Source organism: Coffea arabica, chromosome 3e (genome assembly GCF_036785885.1).
Source record: "Coffea arabica cultivar ET-39 chromosome 3e, Coffea Arabica ET-39 HiFi, whole genome shotgun sequence".
NCBI lineage: Eukaryota > Viridiplantae > Streptophyta > Magnoliopsida > Gentianales > Rubiaceae > Coffea > Coffea arabica.
In genome coordinates this window covers 36,172,292-36,180,047 of record NC_092315.1, presented here as the reverse complement: position 1 = coordinate 36,180,047, position 7,756 = coordinate 36,172,292, and positions in this window count along the sequence as shown.

Here is a 7,756-nt window from a genome sequence, read left to right as displayed (position 1 = left end):
CCCCCTGTGCAGGTATTCACAGTTGAAGTCGACGAAAAGCTTCTGAGTTGGGGAAGGCCAATGCCGAAGAAAGAGAAGAAAGAAGGGAAAAGGGCCCTACACTGGGGCAAATTATCTTTGGAAAAGATTCTCTCGGAAAATCAGAAAAATTCAAAAGTCAAAAGTCAAAAATCAAGTTCAAATTCTTGTTTCTTGGAAAATCAAATTTAATTCCTGGTTTTTTTGACAAAACAAATTCAATTTCTTGACCAATGGATGGCAGGATTGGGTCTTATCCCACTGACTATTCACATCACCACGTTGGGCCTGGACTTGGTGCCGCCAACGTCACTTTATCATGTTGGGCCTGGACTTGGTACCGCCAACATCACTTTATCTCGTTGGGCCTGGATTTTATGCCGCCAACTTCACAAAAGTCATGTTGGGATTGTTTTTTTCACTTCAACCGCCGTTAGCATCGAGTCTATCTCACTAACGTGCGTGTTTTACTCCAACCGCCGTTAGCATCGAGTCTATCTCACTAACGTGCGTGTTTCATTTCTACCGCCGTTAGCATCGAGTCTATCTCACTAACGTGCGTGTTTCATTTCTACCGCCGTTAGCATCGAGTCTATCTCACTAACGTGCGTGTTTTCATTCTACCGCCGTTAGCATCGAATCTATCTCACTAACGTGCGTGTTTTACTTCAACCGCAGTTAGCATCGAGTCTATCTCACTAACGTGCGTGTTTTACTTCAACCGCAGTTAGCATCGAGTCTATCTCACTAACGTGCGTGTTTTCATCCTACCGCCGTTAGCATCGAGTCTATCTCACTAACGTGCGTGTTTTACTTCAACCGCAGTTAGCATCGGGTCTATCTCACTAACGTGCGTGTTTTATTCCTACCACCGTTAGCATCGAGTCTATCTCACTAACGTGTGTGTTTCATCCTACCGCCGTTAGCATCGAGTCTATCTTACTAACGTGCGTGTTTTCATCCTACCACCGTTAGCATCGAGTCCATCTCACTAACGTGTGTGTTTCATCCTGTCACCGTTAGTATCGAGTCTATCTCACTAACGCGTGTGTTTAAATTTCTATCCGGGTCTATCCCGTGGGTCTATCCCAATTTTACATTTCTGTCCGGGTCTATCCCGTGGGTCTATCCCAAGTTTAAATTTCTGTTCGGGTCTATCCCGTGGGTCTATTCCAATTCTAAATTTCTGTTCGGGTCTATCCCGTGGGTCTATCCCAATTTTAAAATTTCTGTCCGGGTCTATCCCGTGGGTCTATCCCAATTTTAAATTTCTGTTCGGGTCAGTCCCGTTTAAATTTCTGTTCGGGTCAGTCCCGTTTAAATTTCTGTTCGGGTCAGTCCCGTTTAATTTCTGTTCGGGTCAGTCCCGATTTTAAAATTTCCTGTCAGGGGTCTGCCCCATCGTTCGAGTCGTTCACAGCCAAATAACACAGGTAAGTATTTGGTGTCTACTTCTTTGTCTCAAGTTTTTTCAAAACTCAGACAAAGAGGGGCAAACTGTAGACACCAAATTTTTAAGGTGTTTCGTTTGTTATTATTTCTATTTTGATTAATTTCATTTTTAATTTTATTTTTTAGGTCATTTTATCATTTAATTAAACTCTAATCATTTAATTTTCAATTTAATTTGTTTCGATGTTAGGGTTTTTGCTTTATCTTATTTTATTTTTGTTTTTGTACATAAGCCTATTTTGGTGGATGAGATCTGGGCCTTTCATCGTAGGTTTAGTTTTTCTTTAGGGGAGGTGCCTTTAAAAGAAAAGGGGCCGCAAAACAAAGGAGGGACGGGAGTCTAAGGCAATGGACAAGGGAAAGAAAAGGATAGAGAGCAAAACTGAAAAACAGAGAGGGGGGCTACAAAAACTAAGGCAAGGGGAACGAAGAAAAAACTAAAAAAAACAGAAGGAGCCTGGAGGAGGAAAAATGGGGAAGGCTTCATCTGGAAAGCAGGACAAAAACAGAGAACGGCCGAGAGGGGTTTTGGCTTAAAAAGACAAAAACGCGAGAGAGGTCCGGGGGCTTTGGGGGAGCTCGGTGAGGAGAAAGAAACAGAGAAATCAAAAGGGGAGCTACGGGGGTTTCTTAAGAGAGCTTCCGGAACAAAAGGGAAAAAACAGAGGGTGCCAATTAGAGAGGAAATGAAGGGCGGCGGGGGGTGAGCAAAAAGGCCTTCGACTAAGGACGGAGAGCAGGGAGGATTGAAGGGAGAGTGGGGCGAATGAAAAAAGAAAACAGAGGAAGGCTTCGGCTGGGCTGGGAAGAAGCAGGAAAAAACAGGGGAGGCTGACGGCTTGGAAAAAACAGAGTAAAAATGAGAGAGGGCAGACAGAGGGGCTTCGGCCAACGGAAAGAAAGAGAAGCTTTGGCCAAAAAAGCAACAAGAAAAACAGAAAAAGCAGGGGAGCTGAGTGAAAAAGGAGCCGGAAAGAAACAGAGGAAGCCGCGGCTGCAATCTGGAGTTTGGAAGAGGAATTTCGGGCAGAGGCAAATGAACCAGAGGAAGAAAGTCTCGGCAAAGTGAAGGACGAACTTGGAAGAAGCCACGACCGGAACCATCACCGGAACTTCCCACCACCAGTCCTCATCTGCCGTTGCTGCTCTCCACCTATGCCGCCACCTTTCAACTTCCGCTGCCGCCATTCGTCACCGCCAGCGAAGCTCGTTGAGAGGCCATTGTAAGTTAGTTTTCTCCTTTTCAGTTCAGTCTTCATTCAAACGGACAGAAAGTTTTTTAGAGTATGTTTGCCGGGGTATGCCGTGAGCATGTTGTCTCAATTTCATGTTGGTTGTTCAAATACATATGCTTTGTATGTTGACTGGGCAAGAATCCTTGTTGTTGTTGATAATTTTGGGGCCAATTGTAGTTCCAATGGAACAAAAAAGTAGTGAAATCTTTAATGCCCGTAACCTGTTCGGCGAAATGCCCAACTGAAAATTTTAATGGCAAGATAATTTGTCTGCATCTCCATGTGAAGAAAACGGCTAAGCCGGCCAATTCCTTCCTCATATTTTGAGAATTCTGATGCATTGCCGTTTTACATTTTTGCTGTTTCCTTTTATTTCCTGTCATATGAGTCCGAGCTAGTGTTTTGGGGAAATTTTGTTGTCTGTTGGAATGATTGCAACTAAAACTAAGTCTCTGGTGGCTGATTGAAAAGAACGGAAATGTTGATTCGACGAAGAAGATAATGACTTCTCCAAAACTACAATTTCAGACCCTTTATCTTCTCATTCTTGGCAATCTAACCCCAAAGTTTTAGAGCTTCATAATTAGACCTCAAAGCTTTTGTCAATCCTTCAGATAAGTCCTCCTATGAATTGTATTTTGAACCCCAAATTCGCAAAAGTTGAATTTATTTCATCCTTTTTTAGATGATAATCATTTTTTTTTTTATAATCATTTTAAGTAGTCTTTTAGCTAGATTAATTCTTGTTTTTAGATCCTAATGATGACTTGCTAATTTTAATTGATTTGCTAATCTTGTTGGGTTTAGTATAGTTTGGGTTTTGGGTAATAATATTTGTTGGGTTTCTTGTTGGGCTTAGGAAGGTTACAATTCAGAGATTTGGGTTTGAATTTGTTATTTGGGTTTGACAAAAGAATTAATGATTTATTTTTCTGGGTTGTTGGCATGGGTTAAGGGATAAAACCCACACATATTTTTAGTTGGGCTTTGCTTGGACCTAAGATAGGCTAGCCCGTGAGTTTTGCTTGGGCTTCGGTTGGACTAAGAGGGGTTTTGGCCCAAGAAATGTAATAAAATGGCCCATTCCCTTTTGTTTGGATTTCCAATTGGGCTTGGAAGCCTCTGGCCCAAACAAATAAATGAAATAAACCCAGTGGCTTGATCCATTAAGAAATCTGAAAACGAATTTGCATATCAGTCCCTGTACTTTTCTTTATGTTCACTATGGCCCTACAGACTTTCAATGCTTTCAATTGAGTCCTTAACTTAATTGCAAATAGGTCCCTGAACTTTATTTTTCTTTAATTTTGACCTCCAAACTTTGTCAATCTTTGCAATCAGGTCTTTTCTTCTCTTGACTTCTTAAATGTGAATTGTCGACATGATTTAATTGATTCAAATTCATGCTTATTTTTATCCTTTGTGATTATTTGCCAAATAAATTGGTACCTTGACCTTTTTATTGTTTTGAAGCTAATATCTCATTTACTCGATTTCCATTGCAACGGAGGTAACTTCTATATTCTTGAGTTTATTTTTCCTACGTGCTCCTACATGTTATGTGAATATGCATGTCTACTTTGCTTCCTTTGCCTTTCTTTAATTCCTTTCATTTTCTTTATTTACTTTTTCTTTTTATTTAAGTTATTCTTTATGGGGTATGTGTACACCTCTTGGCTTGTAATAGATAGGGCTCGGAGAGCATCTTGTCCATTTCCCCTTCCCCTTTATGCTTTTATGGGGTATGTGTACACCTCTTGGCTTGTAATAGATAGGGCTCGGAGAGCATCTGGTCCACTTCCCCTTCCCCTTGCTTGCTTGTTTTTGTTGCTACATGTTTAATTGCTTTATTAGGCTCTTGCATCTAGTCGAGCATGCTAAATGCTATGTGCTATGTGTTTACGAGTATTTTGGCATGTCTACTTGCTTTCATAGCCATGAATGAATGGAATGGATGAATGTACGTTTCCGCTAGTCCAACGCTAGTCGGAATTCATAGAATGGGCTAGTCCAACGCTAGACCCTTAGGGATTTCCCCTCATTAGCATATCATTTGCTTGTTCACCACATATCATGCATTTTTCTTAGTTTTATCACTTGGCATGCTCCTCGAACCCCCTTTCCCTTCATTTTAGGATCTTTGCATATCATGATAGTTGTAGGGTCCATTTGCTTGAGGGTCCCCTTCTGATAAGGGAAACGAGCGAGTGTGGCTACTCGATAGCCTTAGCACGCTAGTTTTGCCTTCTAATCAAAGGGAAAATCGAAGTCGACAAGTTAGGAGTCATTCCCATACCCGACCTGATGCATTCCCTTAGGTTCATTCATTCTCATTTATCACTCACTCATTCTTTTCAATTCACATTTTCCTTTCCTTGTTGTTCATTTTGATTTCTACTTCACCCAATTGCACTTAATTACACCTATATGCACTTATCACTATATTTCATACACTTGCACACAAACACTTAGAATTTTCATACGATTGCACACGTGCACCTTTTCATACACTTGCACACAAACACTCGGATTTTTAATTTCTTTCATACACTTTCACACTTGCACACTTGAGTCTCATTTGCATTAATCGACCTCTATGGGGTTTTCCTTTGTTGGCCGCCACAACTCATGTGGTTTGGGACCAAAAGCCTCACGAGAGACATCGTAGAATTTAGGATTGCATTTTCCTTTCCGTTTTGCATTCATATAGTCATATCCAACGTGCGAACATACATTGGGTAGAAAAATTAGGAAAATTGGCTTAAGTCACGCAACTAGCCTTGGCTAGGTCGAAGGGGTGCCTTGGATTTTTATCCTTGCCTTCCCCTTCGTCAAATGTGACCCCCGATCCCTCTTTTGGTTACGCAGACCCAAAAGTTCTCAAAAAGGGTTTATTTACTTTTTATTCAAAAACAAAAACACTTTTTGGGTGACTTGGTACACCCTAACTCTATACCAAGTGGCGACTCCATTTTTGATACAAAAAACCCTTTTGAACTTCACTTGGCCAAATCGTCGCATTCTGAGTCCCATGGCCTTTTACTTTTCATTTTGCACACGTTCACACATTACACACCACACATCACACATACATTCATTCAAAAAGTGGGGCGCGACAGTTGGCGACTCCACTGGGGACTTCCTAAGTGGGTCCAAGCATTTGACTTAGCCATTCGTTTCCTTTTTCTATCCTTTTTATGTATAGCATTTGGAAATTAGGGTTGCATTTTTCCTTTTTAGGATTTTTGTCTCATGTACGTCTCAAACTATTCCTTCACTCACGTACGTATGATTGGTTGATTGGATGTATGTTTACTTGTTTATCTCGCGCTTGCATTGCATTTGGGAGGGGGTGTGTCACCTTAGAGCCTCGCGTGGTTCTCAACCCCTTCCCTCAAAATAGGGGAGCACTTCATACGTGCACGTTTATTTATTGTTATCCCATTTTATTTTATTTTCGTGGGCGCCATCCCACACCGCCTTGTAGGACTAGGATCGATTGCCTTGGGTAGGCGGATGGTGTGCTCTGCGCCCATAGCGCTACCTAAGGGATCACTCGAGCCACCAACCAAGGGCCCTGGGAGTGATGACCCTTCGCCTTTAGGTCTGAAGGCTTGGGAGCCGAAGCTTTATCGAGTCTAGGCATTAGTGAACCCCAGCCTCATGCATCCATTTTCCTAGGCTAGAGTCAGCCTCACCCTTTTTAAGCACAATTAGGCACGAGGGAAGGGGTTCCACCCCTTTTATTGGCTTTTATCGTATTTCTTTTCTTAATTGCTCCCAATGTGTTATGTGTACTATCAACTGCACTAACCATTTCATTGTTTCCTTGGTTTGCATTCATGTGCCTTAGCAATAAGAGGCCTCTTTGGCACTCTTTTAGTGACTCACCCACTAGATAGCTCACATGTCTAAATTTCAGTCTTTGCACTTACTTTTCAGTAAATACATTTCATGTTTAGACCTTTTCCCCCCGTTGCATTATTTATGTCCTTTAGCTCACATTTCATGTTTGTCACATATTTACATAGCTTTAATAAACTGGCATCATGCATAAACCCTAGAAAGGGAATGCCATTTAGGGGATCCCGTGTTAGGAATAAACCACCCCATGTCTCGGATATATAATCCAAATGAGACTTGCACGTTTACCTTTCTCGTACCGTCCAAAGGGGTAGTGCACAAGGTAAGGTAAAGATCCGATCATTTTCATGAAGCAATTTTTGGAATATGAGCATCTAATAATCACTTTTTGGCCATTTTCTCAAAATTGGTAAAATTCCCTTGCGTAAAAGGACATTAATTCGAAGAAAATTCACAAACGATTCCTCATTGTTGAGACGATAAATATAGAGGCCAAATTTTGATTTTAGAGGCTCATAGACCAAGGCATTGTAATGATTTCTTGAAACCACCCAGTGGGCGAATAATTCAATCGATTTTTGAACAAATCATCCATCTTATCCAATCCATTTTTTTCCAATTCATTCAATCTTAGTTCAATCTAATCATTTTTGAATAAATTCATTTCATCCAACCCATTTGACCAATGTACCCTTTTTAGGGTCATCCGGTCGATTTTTGAATAAATTATCAATTCAATTGACCAAATTACCCTTTTTAGGGTCTTTTGACCAATTTACCCTTTTTAGGGTCATTCGGCCGATTTTTGAATAAATCGAATTCAATTTCATTCATTTGACCAATTTACCCATTTTTAGGGCGACCGAGCCGATTTTGAATAAATCATGTTTCGTTCAATCTATTTGATCAATTTACCCTTTTTAGGGTGATCTGATTAATTTCGGATAAATTTCATTCAATTCATTTGACCTGTTTCCCTTTTAGGGTAATTCGGTCGATTTTAAATAAATTGTCAATTTCATTCAACCCATTTGCCCTATTAGGGTTTCATTGTCAAATTCCAAATTGGGAGATCTAGTCAATTTTGAAAAATCGTCCATTGCATCCAATCATTTGATCAATTAGGGTTTTGACCCGTAATTCACTGAGAAAATTTGTTAAAACGAATTCCAATCTTTTCGATGGGA